The sequence below is a fragment of the Rhinoraja longicauda genome, chromosome 20, assembly GCF_053455715.1.
Source record: "Rhinoraja longicauda isolate Sanriku21f chromosome 20, sRhiLon1.1, whole genome shotgun sequence".
Classification (NCBI taxonomy): Eukaryota; Metazoa; Chordata; class Chondrichthyes; order Rajiformes; family Arhynchobatidae; genus Rhinoraja; species Rhinoraja longicauda.
The window spans coordinates 1,140,844-1,158,360 of NC_135972.1; the positions used below are offsets into that span (position 1 = coordinate 1,140,844).

General features: G+C 42.5%; 1 protein-coding gene across 4 annotated transcripts in view; it reads right to left on the minus strand.

Annotated features, from left to right (window-relative positions):
- Nucleotides 1-17,517, minus strand: part of LOC144603476 (fatty acyl-CoA reductase 1) — a 94,097-nt gene that overhangs the window by 65,470 nt on the left and 11,110 nt on the right. The window contains exon 1 of one of the 4 annotated variants that reach the window (XM_078416701.1): nucleotides 1,480-1,596. The exons of the other annotated variants lie outside the window; for them this stretch is intronic. The gene's annotated coding sequence lies outside the window, so the exon portion shown is untranslated. Of the gene's footprint in view, nucleotides 1-1,479; nucleotides 1,597-17,517 lie in introns of those variants that run through there. 4 annotated transcript variants of the gene reach the window in all.

The window sequence follows — 17,517 nt, forward strand, 5'->3', positions numbered from 1 at the left end:
GCTTGATTGTATTCATGTATAGTATAATCCGATTTAATTGGATAGCATGCAAACAAAAGCTTTTTGCTGTACCTTGGTACACACAACAATAAACCAATACCATGCCAATAGAGACAAAACACTGCAAAGTGGGCAGGCATAAAAATCACGTCAGTCATGAAGGTAGCAGGAATTAAATGGTTTAGAATCTAGTTAAAATTGACAATCATACCCCTTTCAAATGATTTTTTTTGCTGCTTATTAGTGTATCACTTACCCACCATCTCTCTATATTCCCAGCCCAAGTACACACTTAGATAATTTCCACATTTCTATGACACTGAGTTGGTCTGGTCTACCTACTAATTTAGTTTTCTTTCCTTCACTGATTGCAGGTATGTTCCAATGTTCTGACACCACTGCGATATTGCACACTGAAGCACCAGTACATGAAAACTCAACTTCCTTGATGTTTCCATCTTAAGAAACACACAGCAAAATTCTGCACAAAGAACAAACTACATGGCTGCAACTTCGTACCTCCATACAATAGCTGTGAAGCAAGGAAGCATTCAGGAAGTAAAGATCAATATTTGCTGGATATGCCACATTAATATCCAACTGGAGCTCAGTTGGCAAACTTTAATCTTTAAAAATCAATCATTCATGAAGGCAATATTTTCAAAATCAGTTTATGGTTTACTGTACTGTCACTAAATAAAATTTCAGCTGTCAAGGTTAAACTGTTTTATTGGGCTGTTTTGGTAAAATAGATCAGGGGCTGCACAGTAGCACAGCTCTACCCGCTGCCTCACAGCAGCAGAAACCCCGTTCAATCCCGACCTCGGGTGCTGTCTGTGTGGAGTTTGCACATTCTCCCTGTGACCTCGTGGGTTTCCTCCAGGTGCTCCAGTTTCCTCCCACATCCCAAAGACGTGCGGGTTTGTAGGTTAACTGGCCAGCTGTAAATTGCCCCTAGTGTGTAGGGAGTGCATGCAAACGTGGGATAGCTTAGAACCAGGATGATCGATGGCTGGCATGGACTCAGTGGGCTGAAGTGCTTGTTTCCATGCTCTATCTTTCAATCAATTAGCATTTCAAAGACACAGAATTAATACTGCTGATAACAGATGCTAGCAGTGATCACTAAACTGGGGTTTGCATTTTGCATTTAAATATAGTAGTTGCTATCATCAGCTCTTTTGTTTGCATATGACATCTCATTTTCTACTATAATCTCATAAATATAAAATGCATGTTCAATCTTTATTTTGCCCCCTGAGTTGCTTAAAAATGTCATTAAAATCAGGGCATTTTCTTCCCGATTTGTTGCCCAAGAGGGTTCTTCGTTGTGTGCAACATTACTGCTGCATGAAGCCAAAAGTACCTCAGAGATAGGTAGGAAGGAACTACAGATGCTGGCTTAAACCGAAGATAAACACAAAATGCTCAAGTAACTCAGCGGGACAAGCAGCATCTCTGGAGAGAAGGAATGTGTACCTTTTCGGGTCGAGACCCTTCTTCAGACTCCACCAGAGATAGGTAGAATGGACCAGGGAAAGCTGTGGGCAGGTTTGTTCAAGGTCATTTTGTCATCAATCACAGAATCCAGGTCACTGTGTTGGAGTAATATAAGGACTACAACAATCTTATTGAGAATGCAAGAAAAAACAGAATACAAGGTCACAAACCTTAAGAAACAAAAGTGAAAAGGTTTGAAAAATTGGCATATTAAAATAGAGGTACACGACTAGTTAGGAAGGAAAGAAAAAGATTTTAAATTAGAGGCAAAAAAAGATCAATGATCAGATTGAAAGAGTTAATGGCTATTAACTTTGCATGATGGAATGCTTGGCCATTATGCTTTTGGGGCTTCCATATTGTTGAAGGTGAAGGAATGCTAATTGCTCATAAGGAGACCCTATGTCTGGCATGACAACCCTCTTTGCTAGTGAAGATGAGGAGGGTCCCACATGGAGGAGACCTCCTCCATATACCCCACCAGTAGGTGCCAATGCCCTTATTGAAATACAGGCACCATTAGCGGCTCCCTTATACCCCAAAATTCCAACAGGGGAAGCCAGGGGAGAAGTAAGGGCACGAGACCAAGAAGATGCAGGTGCTCAAACAGAATCCGAAGAAGAGGATAGGAAAGACAGGAGAAAAGTGGAGGCAGCGATATCAAACGACCGGTGGCATACTTTTCAGTCAGGTTAGATGCAGTAGCTCGCGGATACCTCCCATGCACCCAGATCTTGCTTGAATTACACGCTTGTAGCCTTCTATTGTATCTCTAGGTATGGAAAAAACATGCAATAGTTGAGTGATTATCTTCAAGATAACTGGCAATTGTAGAAAGCCTGTGTCAATGTAGGTTAAACAAAGAGGTAGGTAGAGTGAGAAGTCAAGTTGAAGAACTCCTTTATATAAAGAATGAATGGAAGTAGGATGGGATGGGTACATGTATGAGAACAAGTGAAAAAGTAAACAGAAACCTGAACACTTTGAGAAAAAGATAGACACAAAATGCTGAAATAACTCAGCGGGACAGGCAGCATCTCTGGATAGAAGGAATGGGTGACGTTTCAGAACATCACCCATTCCTTCTACCTAGAGATGCTTTCTGTCCCGCTGAGTTACTCCAGCATTTTGTGTCTACCTTCGGTTTAAACCAGCATCTGCAGTTCCTTCCTACACACTTTGAGAAGAAACCTGCACTTAAGCATGGAGCACAATATTATTATAACCAGTACTGTGATCATATCTGTTTAACACTGACATTATTGGCCTCATCAATATGCATTGTCCTAGGCAATGCCTTACATTTTTGAACAGATGTATCCCAGTGGGCAGTCTCATTGGCAAGACTAATGAGCAGCTAATGTGAGACCCTGGCCATTTGTTTATTGGCATCAGTGGAATGCTTGCATTGTTGGTTCTGAGGTGCAAGTCCTTTGATCCACGTAAAATAATGCAGTCACTTTAGTGTATTATACTGTAAATAGAAAATGAAATTGAAATTATTTTTTTCAACTATACCGTACTCATTTCAAAGCTTCCACAAGTGTCCCTTGGTGTAAATATGTCAGATATTTCTCACGAAAGAAATCAACTGAAATCCTCCCACCCCACCCACTGCTGGTGTGACTCAGGGCCTCACTATTCATTCTCAGCAGGACTAAATTTATTGCAATTTCAGGCAAGGGAGTGACTTTCACATGTTTCAAAAGATAATTTCAGATAATACAGATATCAATAGACAATAGACAATAGACAATAGGTGCAGGAGTAGGCCATTCAGCCCTTCGAGCCAGCACCGCCATTCAATGCGATCATGGCTGATCACTCTCAATCAATACCCCGTTCCTGCCTTCTCCCCATACCCCCTCACTCCGCTATCCTTAAGAGCTCTATCCTGCTCTCTCTTGAAAGCATCCAACGAACTGGCCTCCACTGCCTTCTGAAGCAGAGAATTCCACACCTTCACCACTCTCTGACTGAAAAAGTTCTTCCTCATCTCCGTTCTAAATGGCCTACCCCTTATTCTTAAACTGTGGCCCCTTGTTCTGGACTCCCCCAACATTGGTAACATGTTTCCTGCCTCTAATGTGTCCAATCCCCTAATTATCTTATATGTTTCAATAAGATCCCCCCTCATCCTTCTAAATTCCAGTGTATACAAGCCTAATTGCTCCAGCCTTTCAACATACGACAGTCCCGCCATTCCGGGAATTAACCTAATGAACCTACGCTGCACGCCCTCAATAGGAATGGGAAAATCTGAAGAGAACAGACCTTTCCACCACATCACATCAGATTAGGAAATAGATAATGACTACAGACTGAGTATAGATGGTGGTGAGAGTTTCACTTTACTTCAGTAAAGTTACCACAATAATTTTGTGTTGCAAATTGAGCCTGCTACAGATAGATGCCAGTTAGTTTTATAGGCATCAGCTACAGCTCTAAATAAATCCATATTCCTTCAATGGCACATGTGTCTCACTCTTACTTAATTGCACAATTAACAGGCTGGTATAATCCCCCCCCCCTCTCCCGATGTACAGGCTGGATAGTTTCCTAGAACTTTAATCCCAGTTGTTTGTGTGAAATACACTACGTAGCTCCTACAGCAAGCTGTACCATTTCTTCCAACAACTTCTATGGAATGAATCTCAGAAGCAGAGTTCAAGGCGTGACATCACAATATAGCATGTTTTAAGCTATTAACTGATGACAAATGTGTAAGCATGTGTTCCTTTAATCATTCAGACCCATGCAAAACGATCTTCAGTGAAACAAGGCTGGATTGAAACATTTAGAGTAGACCACACGCAATTGTTAAGATGAGACCCAACAAATTCAAATTAGCACAACTTAAATTTCAGCGATATACAAATTGAACGTGACGTTTTGTTTCCTTTAGTAGGATGATGGAAACCAAGTGAAGAGGCATTACAGTTAAAATGGACAAATGAACCATCTTCCATGTGTGAAATTCATGGATCCAATGAAATCTTGAGGAGGAAAAACCTGACTGGCTCAGCACTAGTACTAAAGATAGACACAAAATGTTGGAGTAACCCAGCGGGACAGGCAGCATCTCTGGAGAGAAGGAATGGGTGACATTTCGGGTCAAGATCCGTCTTCAGCCTACTCAGTACTGGTACTCTTGCTTTCACATCACCAGATTGTGGTTCCATAGTAGCATTTCCAAGACATTAGCACTTGAACCAACTGGGCATTTCTGTGTAATACTGAAGTGAATCTTTCACCATCAGAAGTGGACTTTGACAGAACGGAAGGCACACCTTCTGTTCCACTTTTAAGGCCTTATTCACATTCCAATAAAACAATTCATATATCACTGGATGAGTCTGAATGAGAATTACCCTCCTAATCTTCATTTTTTTTAATGCTATTTTGCCATGAACCATAGTTAAATGTACTGAAGCACATCAGATGATTACTGCAAAGGATCTTCAACTAACAGGCCATGAAAAGCACCCGCCCAAAAGGCCATATAATTGTAAAATGAACATGCCTGCAGAAGAAAAGAAATACACGAGTACTTCATGTACGGTGGCGCAGCGGTAGAGTTGCTGCCTTACAGCGAATGCAGCGCCGGAGACCCGGGTTCCATCCCAACTGCGGGTGCTATCTGTATCGAGTTTGTATGTTCTCCCCGTGACCTGCGCGCGTTTTCTCTGAGATCTTCGGTTTTCTCCCACACTCCAAAGACGTACAGGTATGTAGGTTAATTGGCTTGGTAAATGTAAAAATTGTTCCTTGTGGGTGTAGGATAGTGTTAATATACGGGGATCGCTGGTCGGCGTGGACCCAGTGGGCTGAAGGGCCTGTTTCTGCGCTGTATCTCTAAACTAAACTAAAGTACTTCCTATCAAAAGTAATTTTAGCCACTTGTATTTCTTCCAGTTACTGTAAATTTTAAGTCCACCATTTATTTGCTGATTAACTGGAAGGAAAAGGTTGCAACAACTATTGCGTAGTAATTGGCCTCTCCCTAACTGATGCAACATTTACAAGCAACAAATTTAGACTGGGAGCCATTTACAATTAAGAATACGGTCACAGCTCACCCTGACAGAACATAATATTCACGGGCACAAGATACTGCTAATGCTGGAACCTTGAGCACAAAAACAGAGTGCTTTCCGGGGTTACGTCTGCGCCTAGCTGGTATTAGAAAGAGACTATGCACTGTCCATAGGCCCCCTGGGGAATTTCCGGGACCGCTGGGCACCACGGAGGGTGGAATGCATCCTTGATAAGGATGGTGATATAGTTGTATAATAGTATATTTAGTATTGAAGGATATTTGTTTGACTTGTATTGTGGTGGTGGGTTTTGTTTGGATTTATTTCATACTGTACACATTACTGTAAATAATTGAATGAATTATTTTTGGTTAAAAAACAAAAACAAAAACAAAACAAACTAGAGTGCTGGAGGAACTCAGTGAATCAGGCAGCATCCGAGGAGAGAATGGGTAGATGACATTTCGGGTCAGGACCCTTCTTCAGACTCAACAAAGTTGTGGGTCGGGAGCCTTCACCACTAGTCTAGTAGATTAGCAGATGATCAATGGCAGAATTAAAGGGGATTAACAAATTTGTCTAAACTATTGACGATTAACCCTTTGCATTATATTACTGTTCAATGACTCTAGCTATTGTGCTTTCCTTAAACTGTTACTATGGCATAGAACTGCAACATTTGACTGTATTATCCACTATTTGAATCATTCATTTTCAAATACTGTTTGACAACATTTCCTTGGTAAAATTTGTTCCAAGTGGTACCCAGTGGTATCCTTGTGAGTTTGATGACTGACTACAATACAATACAATACAATATATCTTTATTGTCATTGTACCCAGGGGTACAACGAGATTGGGAATGCGCCTCCCATACGATGCAATAATTTAAGTAATTAACAATTGATTCATTAATATAGTAAAGTACAGGTTTTATGGATACAAAGACAGCATTCTATTAAATATGCACGATTTAGGAGTGTGGGAACCAAGCAATACGGAAGAGAGAACAAAATCAGGAAGTGGTAGAAATACTCAGCAAGTCTGACAGCACCTGTGAAAGGGAAATAGAGTTTATGTTTCAGGTTCAAAACCTTTCATCATATCGTGGAAGTGAAATTCACACAAGATGGTGAACATCATGTCGAGTTTGAATAGCCTAGAATACACCTTTAGAATTAATTATTAGATTTCAGAAACTGGTAAGTGGAAGATACTGTATCATATTTCCTTCCCACCCCCTTTCACATTTCGGTTCATTCAACCAGTGTTGCTTCTGGTATCGTCCACTATACCGTGAGGCTTTTTGAGAGCCATCCAAACCATGTCCGCCAACCAAGACACCTATCTCTCAGCGTTGTAATACATTGGTCGCAACTCCAATTGTCGCAGTTATTTTGATGCATAGCGCAGCATATAATCCGCCAACACTTTAATCCTCCAACACTTTCGCCACCTCCAAAAGGATCCCACTACTGGCCACATCTTCCCATCTCCTCCTCTTTCTGCTTCCCTCCGCAACTCCCTGGTCAATTCGTCACTTCCCACCCAAACCACCCCCTCCCCAGGTACTTGCAACACCTGCCCCTTTACCTCCCCCCTCGACTCCATCCAAGGACCCCGACAGTCTTTTCAGTTGAGGCAGAGGTTCATTTGCCCCTCCTCCAACCTCATCTACTGTATCCGCTGTTCCAGGTGTCAACTTCTGTACATCGGCGAGACCAAGCGCAGGCTCGGCGATCGTTTCGCTGAACACCTCTGCTCAGTCCGCCTTAACCTACCTGATCTCCGGGTTGCTCAGCACTTTAACTCCCCCTCCCATTCCCAATCTGACCTTTCTGTCCTGGGTCTCCTCCATTGTCAGAGTGAGGCCCAGCGCAAATTGGAGGAACGGCACCTCATTTTTCGCTTGGGTAGCTCACACCCCAGCGGTATGAACATTGATTTCTCTAACTTCAAATAGCCCTTGCTTTCCCTCTCTCTCCATCCCCTCCCCCTTCCCAGTTCTCCCACCAGTCTTACTATCTCTGACTACATTCTATCTCTGTCCTGCCCACTCCCCTGACATCAGTCTAAAGAAGGGTCTCGACCCGAAACGTCACCCATTCCTTCTCTCCCGAGATGCTGCCTGTCCCGCTGAGTTACTCCAACATTTTGTGTCTGCCCCAGTTATTTTTATGCAGCAGGTCTCAGCTGGATACAGCACTGAGGATATTGCCACTATATATCAATGTATCACTTTACACAAAAATGTACTGGTTAAAGTTAGATAGTGGGAGAGGGGGAAAACAATGTGGGACCCGGCACAGATACTGTGTGTACTTACACAGTGCCCTTACAAGGCAACTATTTGCATACCTTGGGTGTGAATGCAAAAAATTTCACTGTGACTTGTCACATGTGACAATAAAGTATTCATTCATTCATTGATTTGGGGTTTTTTTGCAAAAAATCTATTTGCTGTTCTTTCTCTTAGTGATGTTTTTCATTCAAAGTGTCAAATAGCGATAGTTTTTTAAATTATTCATATTATATAAAATTTCAGTCTGTCTTTCAAGAAGATCGTGTTGTTCGGAATAGTTAGACAACACCAGAGTTTGGACTGTAGAAAAGCGTCAGATGAAAGTAAACAGCAGTATCTGCTTAACATTCACTTTGAAGTGTCTAGTTGTAATGCCAAGTCCGTGGCCTACATGATAAACAACTAATCAATGGACTTAATTCTGAAACTGCAGAGTTTGACGGACAGATTCTGCAAGATGTGTTGCAGGACTAAATACAGTATTGTGCTGCTAATCCACATCTAATTGGAGGTTTGAAATGATGCTGGAGTGGTGTTTACCGTCCGATGTGGCAAGTTCATATCCAGCAGGGTTTGGGAAACTCAACATGAATTTAGATGCAAAAGAGAAAATGCTGGAAATACTCAGTAAACAGGGAGAGAAACAGAATGTAATCTTTTATTTCTAGGACTTTTTAATCAGAACCGAGTACGTCCCTGGACAGAGAGAAAATAGGAATTGCTTTCTGACAGAGGGAATTGTACATTTGTGATCTCTGAGTTGACAGAACAAACAAAATTTAAGAATTCAATAAATTTTATAATAGGTGAAAAAAAATAGCATGCAGACTACCATGTCGATGGAGACCCACACCAGTCCCTTGATCCTTCACTGCAGCGTCCACTCTATTATAGTTAAGAGCTCTTTTCAACCATGTGTCCTGGTTCCCGTTATTTTGCGTGAAACCCTTCTCACCATAAAAAGGATGCACTTCCCCTCATGTGCAGGAAGGAACTGCAGATGCTAATTTACACCAAAGACACAAATTGCTGGAGTTACTCAGCGGGACAGGCAGCATCTCTGGATAGAAGGAATGGGTGACATTTCGGGTCTGAAGAAGGGTCTTGACCCAAAACGTCGCCCATTCCTTCAATCCTGACATGCTGTCTGTCCCGTTGAGTTAATCCAGCATTTTGTGTCTATCTGCACTTCCCCTCATCTTCACTTTCCATCTTACCAACATCCATATCATTCCTGCTGAATTTCTATTACCCTCAAAGGGAATTCACCACCAATCTGGAGAGATCCCTGCATAATCCCATTTTGATCCTTTACTTCCACACGATCCTTCTCCTTCTCACAGCACCTTCTCATACAACAGCAGGAGATTCAAGATGCTGTCTCATCTCTACCTTTCCCACCTTCCAGGTACCCAGATAGTCTTAGCAGCAAATCATATGCAATATTCCAATTTAGAGCAATGAACGACTTTAGCACAATGAAATCTCCTCTGAACTGGAGAAACCAAAAGCATATTGGTTGATCGTTTTGCAGAGGGCTTTAATTCTGTCCTGAAGGGTATCCGTGAATGTCTAGTCACCCATAGATTTAATTTCCCATTGCACTCTGACCTCCATGGATGCAATAACACCCCATTAATGGTTGAAAAACAACATTTCATTTTCCTATCGAACATGTTGCAGTCCAAAGGCTTTAAATTTGGCAAATTTTAGTAACCACCTAATTTTCTGTCCATGGGTGCTCTCTAACATTCAAGTATTTGGGCAAGGACTGGAATCATCAAGCCATGGAAGGCTATGGACCAAGTGTTGGTAAATGGGATTGGTGTAGATGAGCACTTGGTGACTGGCATGGACATGATTGGCTGAGGGACTTGTTTCTGTACAGTACGAATGTGACTGAGATGTGAATATAACTTTCTGTTTCAATTTGTTTCTTTTGTTTTCTCTTCGGTATTCAACTGCTAGATTTTGAAGTAATTGTTATGTTGACATCTTTGGTCTGCACTCTTTCACAGACATTTTCTCTGTTCTCTTCATTCCCCCTTATCTGCAGCTTAAAGCAGGGTGGTTTCTCACTTTTCCATTTTAATGAAGGGTTCTTTGCCTGAAATGTTCACTCTTATCTCTCCCCACAGTTACTGCTGAATATATCTAGTATTTTCTGCACTTGTGATATAAAAACCTTGCTGGTTTACTAAGAAAAGTACAGTCAAAAATAGACCACTTCCCCATTCACCTAATGCAAATCTGATCCAACTACACAATGCATTTCTGTATGGAATCTCCCCATTCATCTGTTCTGACGTTGGGGTTCCACGCACAGTATTAGTCACAGGGCAGAGCTTTCACATCTAAATTGCCCTGATGGTTAAAAACGTTTGCTTTGTTTGGTCTTATCAGATGAAAACCAAAGAGCTTCTTCAAGGAAGGAAAAAAAGATCTATCAGAATATTGCTAAAGGGGATTTGAAAATATCCCAGTCTGAAATGTCATTAAGTTGAATAGAATGAAGTGAAGATTTTTTTAGGGCACAAGCGACAGGGAGAGGTCCAAATGCAGGCAAATGGAACATGGATGGGGCAGCTTGGTCAGCATGGACGAGTTGGGCCGAAGGGCCTGTTTCCATGTTGTATGACTATGAATCTATATGAATATCTGAACTGAAAACTAATATTTGTTTGTAATAGAAGCTGGTAAGCAAAAGATAGACACAAAATGCTGGAGTAACTCAGGACAGGCAGCATCTCTGGAGTGAAAAAATGGGTAGAGACCCTTCTACAGTCTGATGAAGGATCTCGACCTGAAACATCACCCATTCCTTCTCTCCAGAGATGCTGCCTGTCCTACTGAGTTACTCCAGCATCTTGTGTCTATCGTTGGTTTGAACCAGCATCTGCAGTTCCTTCCTACACAGCAGGTAAGCAAAGTTGTGCATAGCTTAAGATAAGAAAAACACAAGATCTAAATCAGCACTTCACATAAAATGGATTTGACTCTTAATTTGACCGAAGATAGACACAACCTTCCTACGCATTTAAATTTGACCTCTGTTTTTAAAACTCTACTGCACTCAGCTAGATTGGTCCCACCATCGAAAACGCACCCCTCCTCAGTATTCAGGAAACGAATCACTGACGTTTGCAATCCATTGATATTCACTAGGAAACAAGCTGGAAAACTGTAGGGCCACACTATTTCTATGATGTTTCCAGTTTCAATCTACCGCGTGACTGCATTTTCTGCAACCAATATAATACATCATTTAATTTCATAATATCAAATTATATTTTACATCTATTTATCAGCTGAGGTTTATGTTAACAAATAATACTGCTGAAGTAAACTGTATGACTAGTCCACTGAGAATTGCTTTTAATCAATCATTCATTTAAAGTAGTCATGTATTAATCACAATACAGACCGCCATTAAATCTCAGGGATCAGCCTTGACTAGAATGTCAAATTGACTGGTTGTACAAAAACTGTGGCCGAGCAGATTATATGGCTCTGATTATCTCTGTGCACATCTATGAAGATCCTTTCCTGGGCCCAGCACATTGATGCAATCATACAGAAACTCCATCAAAGCCTCCATAGAAGATTGAGGAGGTTCAATATGTAGACGGATCTGCTCTTGATCATCTACAGGTGTATGGTAGAGAGCATGTCGACTGGTTGCATCACCGCCTGGTTCGGCAACTCAACACCCAAGAATGAAGGAGACTACAAAAAGTGGTGGACATCGCCCAGTCTGTGACAGTTGTGGACCTCCCTACCTTTGAAGGATCTATGGGAGGTGCCAACACAAAAGGGAGCCTGCATCAAAGACACACACACTATCATTTCATTCCTGTCATCAGGAAGAAAGTACCGGAGTCTTGAAAACCGTGACTTCCAGGTTCAGGAACAGTCTCTTCCCAATAACCATTAGGCTGTTGAACACTGCAGACACTAACTAAACTGCCTTGGTTGCACTAAGGACATTGTGCTTTTTGCACTAATATAGTTATTTTTTAATATAAAATATTCTAATATAAAGGGCGGCACGGTAGCGCAGCGGTAGAGTTGCTGCTTTACAGCGAATGCAGCGCCGGAGACTCAGGTTCGATCCTGACTACGGGTGCTGCACTGTAAGGAGTTTGTACGTTCTCCCCGTGACCTGCGTGGGTTTACTCCGAGATCTTCGGTTTCCTCCCACACTCCAAAGACGTACAGGTATGTAGGTTAATTGGCTGGGTAAAATGTAAAAAATTGTCCCTAGTGGGTGTAGGATAGTGTTAATGTATGGGGATCACTGGGCGGCACGGACTTGGAGGGCCGAAAAGGCCTGTTTCCGGCTGTATATATATGATGATGATGATGAAGATGGAACCCAGTAGTAGCATTAAAGTCCCCGTTTCCAGGCTCCACAATGTCACAAACACGATTTTGATTCAGCCCTGCAAACACAATAAGCTGATACATGGGCAGCTATAGACAATAGGTGCAGGAGTAGGCCATTCGGCCCGTCGAGCCAGCACCGCCATTCACTGTGATCATGGCTGATCATCCACAATCAGTACCCCATTCCTGGTTTCTCCCCAAATCACTTGACTCCGCTTTCTTTAAGAGCTCTATCTAACTCTCTCATGAAAGCATTCAGAGAATCAGCCTCCACTGCCTTCTGAGGCAGAGACTTCCACAGATTTACAACTCTCTGGGTGAAAACGCTTTTCCTCATTTCCATTCTAAATGGTCTACCCCTTATTCTTAAACTGTGGCCCCTGGTTCTGGACTCCCCCAACACCGGGAACATGTTTCCTGCCTCAAGCGTGTCCAATCCCTTAATAATCTTATATGTTTCAATAAGATCCCCTCTCATCCTTCTAAATTCCAGTGTATACAAGCCATCGCTCCATTCTTTCAACATACGACAGTCCCGCCATCCCGGGAATTCTACTTTTTATGATCTAAAGAGTACAAAATATCCTTTATGCTCAAGATACAGAGGAGCGATTTTATGCATTTTGTAGCACCTATAAACAAGGATATGTTAAAAATTAACAAAAATTGATATCACAGACTGCCTATATCATTAGAGTTGGAGCATTACTGTCTACACTAAATAATATCCCTCAAAAATACTAAAAGCACTAAAACACGCAAAACAATCGGCCAACCTAGACAAGAAAGCACAGTGCATGAAAATACTTCAATCAACAGTGGGCAAACAAAACGTGACTATGCAAAGTCTGAAACTGCACGGCTTTATGCCATCCACTAGTTTTGACTGTGCAGAAAAATATCTTGAACAGATTATTTTTTTTAACCATATTATCTGTAACTTTTTCACTGCTTACTAAAATAACAATCAAGATGCCCAGTTAAATTCTTACATTGCATGAAAACATTAAGGGGGAAAAATGGGAAGTGGTGAAAGATGCCCATTTCCCTAGTTAAACTGATGGTCCTGCTGTCATGAGACTTATTGCATATCTGTGGTTTTACTTATGATAGTGACTGCATTATGATTTGTAGAAAATAAATATTAGTCACATGTATTCCACTTGTTTTATTAACAAACATTACTGATAAAATTGAATAAATAAACTCCAGAACACGTAAGAAAAATTAATTCCATTGTCCTCCATGAACATAAGAATGTAGATTAAAAACTCCTCAGATTAATTACTCAATCACTCCTAGATTTAGATAAAAGATCAAACATCAAATCACACTGTATACATTGGGGCACTTACTTGTACAACAAAGGCAGGAAAATATATCAGCAATCTACTCTGGTTACGTATTAAACAAATTGTATTCTGTATCATTACACTTAAGTGGCCAGAAACACACCTGCTTTCCTGTAGGCATGCACCCTGAACATGAAGTTTCACTGCACTAAAAAATGTTGGAAATGCTCAGGCACCATTTGTGAACAGAACTGATAAAAGATTATTAACTCAAAACGCTAAGTGTTTCTCACTCCACAGATGCCGTCTGATCTACCATGTATTTCATGTTTTTGCTTACAGTTTTACGAGTTCAGCAGGCATAGGATAATTTACTGTATAACAGATGGTGTGTAAGTATGTAAAAATGTGCATGCCTATCGAAACGTATAAGATTATTAAGGGGTTGGACACGTTAGAGGCAGGAAACATGTTCCCAATGTTGGGGGAGTCCACAACAAGGGGCCACACTTTAAGAATAAGGGGTAGGCCATTTAGAACTGAGATGAGGAAAAACTTTTTCAGTCAGAGAGTTGTGAATCTGTGGAATTCTCTGCCTCAGAAGGCAGTGGAGGCCAATTCTCTGAATGCATTCAAGAGAGAGCTAGATAGAGCTCTTAAAGATAGCGGAGCAAGGGGTATGGGGAGAAGGCAGGAACGGGGTACTGATTGAGAATGATCAGCCATGATCACATTGAATGGCGGTGCTGGCTCGAAGGTCCGAATGGCCTCCTCCTGCACCTATTGTCTATCAGAAAAAATGTACAGCAATCTCCACATCCCTTTCCAGACTGCCAGCATTTCCCTCCCTGGCTGTTTATCAGTAAGTTGGCACACTGCTGCCAGCATCTGTGGTAACGCAGCACTTCCTCACACTCCACCGAAACTTTGTTTCACAAGTTCACAAGATATAGGAGTAGAATTAGGCCATTTGCCCCATCGAGTCTACTCTGACATTCAAGCATGGCTGATCTCTGCCTCCGAATCCCATTTTCCTGCCTTCTCCCCATAACCCTTGACACCCCTTCTAATCAAGAATTTGTCTATCTCTGCCTTAAAAATATCCACTGACATGGCCCCCGCAGCCCTCTGTGGCAATGAGTTCCACAGATTAACTGCCCTCTGACTAAAGAAGTTCCTCCTTACCTCCTTTCTAAAAGAGCGCCCTTTAATTCTGAGGCTATGACCTCTGGTCCGATACTCTCCCACCAGTGGAAACATCCTTTCCACATCCACTCTATCTATGCCTTTCATTATTCTGTAAGTTTCAATTAAGTGTCCTTTTCTAAACTTTAGCCCAGTGCTCACCATTTGCTACAGTTGCGCTTCTTGAGTGGGATCATTTTACACTTGCGTATCTTGAGTGGGATCTGAACTGCCTCAAAGGCAAAAAGTGCTACCAAGGGAACTAAATCTAATGCTCGTGCAACACGAAGCGAATGACAAATAGATCTTACAAACTGATTTTAGGGTATTTCTTTTGAAACATATCGTTGCTATATGAAAACTTTTAAGGGATTGTTCCAGTTTTCAGTCTCATAAATGAAATCCTTCCTCCCATATCAGGAAGTGAAGTGATGAGAAAAGTAATGTCTGCTTAAAAATGTGAAGAACTAAATGCCAGACAAACAGAAGGTCCATATAAAAATGAGGCTACTGGAAGTTATGTGAATGCAAAGCCACATGGACTGGATTTTAGTTAACTTTGGAAATCAGTTCCATTAAATCAGTAGTTATTGCATAGTGGTTACTGGCTATAACTATTCATGTTCATAAGTGATAGGAGCAGAATTAAACCATTCGGTCCATCATGTCTACTCCACCATTCAATCATGGCTGATCTATCTCTCCCCCTCAACCCCATTCTCCTGCCTTCTCCCCATAACCCCTTACACCCATACCAATCAAGATTCTATCTATCTATGCCTTAAAAATGTCCATTGACTTGGCCTCCACGGCATTCTGTAGCAATGAGAACACTAGAGTGTCCTCTAGTTGGCTAGGTAATTAATCCAAATAAATAGTGAACAAGGAAATACGAAGTACAATATTTAATTAACATCTGCATTGTGCAAGAAATATTTCAACATAACTAAACAATTAACGTGGATGATGAAATGTCATGGATAAACTTATTTTGAATATATAGATTTCACAAAATGCTGGAGTAACTCAGCAGGTCAGGCAGCATCTCAGGAGAGAAGGAATGGGTAACATTTCGGGTCGAGACCCTTCTTCAGACTGATGTCAGGGGGGAGGGACAAAGGAAGGATATAGGTGGAGACAGGAAGATAGAGGGAGAACTGGGAAGGGGGAGGGGAAGAGAGGGACAGAGGAACTATCTAAAGTTGGAGAAGTCAATGTTCATATCGCTGGGCTGCAAGCTGCCCAAGCGAAATCACTATGGCACTGGAGGAGGCCCATGCAGAAAGATCAGACTGGGAGTGGGAGGGGGAGTTGAAGTACTCAGCCACCGGGAGATCAGGTTGGTTAAGGCGGACTGAGCGAAGGTGTTGAGCGAAACGATTGCCGAGCCTGCGTTTCGATTTGCCGATGTAAAGATGTTGACATCTAGAGCAGCGGATGCAATAGATGAGGTTGGAGGAGGTGCAGGTGAACCTCTGTCTCACCTGAAAAGACTGTTTGGGTCCTTGGATGGAGTTGAGAGGGGAGGTAAAGGGACAGGTGTTGCATCTCCTGCGGTTGCAGGGGAAAGTGCCCGGGGATGGGGTGGTTTGGGTAGGAAGGGACGAGTGGACCAGGGAGTTACGGAGGGAACGATCTCTGCGGAACGCAGAAAAGGGAAGGGATGGGAAGATGTGGCCAGTGGTGGGGTCCCGTTGTAGGTGACGGAAATGTTGGAGGATGATTTGTTGGATACGCTGGCTGATGGGGTGGAAGGTGAGAACGAGGGGGATTCTGTCCTTGTTACGAATGGGGGGAGGGGGAGCAAGAGCGGAGCTGCGGGATGTAGAAGAGGCCCGAGTGAGACCCTCATCTATAATGGAAGAGGGAAAGCCCCGTTTCCTGAAGAATGATATTCTTGAATATATTCTTGAATATATAGATAATACTTTTTCAGTTAACTGTTTGCCAATTAATAATTAATGGATTGATCAAACTTCTAAAACTTACATACATCTCGTGCAACAAACGAGTCATATTATTATGGTATTTTACAGCAAGACAGGTTTGTATGTAATTATTGTTTTCTGAATTTCTGCTACACTGTTCTATATTCTCTGCATATTTGACTACATCGGAAGATGCAGGATGAAAGAATATTGGCCATTTACAGCAAGTGATGCCATTCAGCCCATCACGCTCATGCTGCAACAAATCTTGCAGAGCATTAATTACACATTAACATGTTAAAACAGTGGAAAACTAAACTTCTTTAAGAAGGAAGCACCTAAATAATTTGTGGCCATTGAAATAAATAGAAGGATTAAAAGGTCTTACTTGATGAGGATGGGTTATTTCCATCAAACCTTGTGGCAGAGGTGATGTCAAGGTGACAGATGCTGGGGGCAGACACTTCCAGTCAGTTTTCCAGCGGGTGGGCGCGGTGCCCGGGCTCCGGGGACATTCCTGCTCCTGCTCCTGCTCCTGCTCCTGCTCCTGCTCCTGCTCCTGCTCCTGCTCCTGCTCCTGCTCCTGCTCCTGCTCCTGCTCCTGCTCCTGCTCCTGCTCCTGCTCCTGCTCCTGCTCCTGCTCCTGCTCCTGCTCCTGCTCCTGCTCCTGCTCCTGCTCCTGCTCCTGCTCCTGCTCCTGCTCCTCCCTGTCTGCCTCCCTGTCTGTCTGCCTCCTGCCTCCTGCCTCCTCCCTCGCTGCCCGACCGCCGCCACCGCCAGAATACAACGTTGCAGGGCGCCATGGCAACGGACAGGGAGCGCCAAACGGCCTCGACGCCGCCATTTGTGAGGCGCCAAACCGTCGTCGGGATGCTCGCCGTTCCTTC